Here is a 1,812-nt window from a genome sequence, read left to right as displayed (position 1 = left end):
CAACAACAAGAACAACAAGGACAACAACAACAACAACAACAAGAACAACAAGAACAACATGAACATTAAGAACAACAACAACAACAAGAACAACGTGGAGAACAAGAACAACAAGAACAACAAGAACAACAAGAGCAACAAGAGCAACAAGAACAACAAGAACAACAAGAACAACAAGAACAACAAGAACAACAAGAACAACAAGAACAACAAGAGCAACAAGAAGAACAAGAACAACAAGAACAACAAGGACAACATCATCAACAACAGCAACAAGAACAACGGGAACAGTAAGAACAACAAGAACAACAAGAGCAACAAGAAGAACAAGAACAACAAGAACAACAAGGACAACATCATCAACAACAACAACAAGAACAACATGAACAGTAAGAGCAACAAGAACAACAAGAACAACGAGAAGAACAAGAACAACGAGAACAACAAGAACAACAACAACAACAAGAACAGCAAGAACAACAAGAACAACAAGAACAACAAGAACAACGAGAACAACGAGAACAACGAGAACAGCGAGAACAACGAGAACAACGAGGACAACGAGAACAACGAGAACAACGAGAACAACGAGAACAACGAGAACAACGAGAACAACGAGAACAACGAGAACAACGAGAACAACGAGAACAGCGAGAACAACGAGAACAACGAGAACAACGAGATCAACGAGAACAACGAGAACAACGAGAACAACGAGAACAACGAGAACAACAAGAACAACAAGAACAACAACAAGAACAACAAGAACAACAACAAGAACAACAAGAACAACAACAAGAACAACAAGAACAACAAGAACAACAAGAGCAACAAGAGCAACAAGAGCAACAAGAACAACAAGAACAACAAGAACAACAAGATCAACAAGCACAACAAGAACAACAAGGACAACAACAACAAGAACAACAAGGACAAGGACAACAACAACAACAACAACAAGAACAACAACAACATGAACAACAAGAACATCAACAACCAGAACAACAAGAACAACAACAGCAACAAGAGCAACAAGAGCAACAAAAGCAACAAGAGCAACAAGAGCAACAAGAGCAACAAGAACAACAAGAACAACAAGAGCAACAAGAGCAACAAGAGCAACAAGAACAACAAGATCTACAAGAACAACAAGCACAACAAGATCAACAATGACTACTACAACAAGAACAACAAGGACAACAACAACAACAACAACAAGAACAACAAGAACAACATGAACAGTAAGAACAACAAGAACAACAAGAACAACATGGAGAAGAAGAACAACAAGAACAACAAGAACAACAAGAGCAACAAGAACAACAAGAACAACAAGAACAACAAGAACAACAAGAACAACAAGAACAACCGGAACAACAAGAACGATAAGAAAAACCAGAACAACAACAACAAGAACAACTAGAACAAGAACAAGAAGAACAACAAGAACAACAACAACCAGAGCAACAAGAACTACAACAGCAACGAGAGCAACAAGAACAACAAGATCAACAAGAACAACAAGAACAACAAGAACAACAACAACAACAACAACAACAACAAGAACAACAAGAACAACAAGAACAACAACAACAACAACAACAACAAGAACAACAAGAACAACAAGAACAACAAGCACAACAAGAACAACAAGGACAACAAGAACAAGAACAACAAGGACAACATCATCAACAACAACAAGAACAACATGAACAGTAAGAACAACAAGAACAACAAGAGCAACAAGAAGAACAAGAACAACAAGAACAACAAGGACAACATCATCAACAACAACAACAAGAACAACGTGAA

The sequence above is a fragment of the Megalopta genalis genome, unplaced genomic scaffold, assembly GCF_051020955.1.
Source record: "Megalopta genalis isolate 19385.01 unplaced genomic scaffold, iyMegGena1_principal scaffold0035, whole genome shotgun sequence".
In the NCBI taxonomy this organism is placed as follows: Eukaryota; Metazoa; Arthropoda; class Insecta; order Hymenoptera; family Halictidae; genus Megalopta; species Megalopta genalis.
This window is presented reverse-complemented; position numbering follows the sequence as displayed.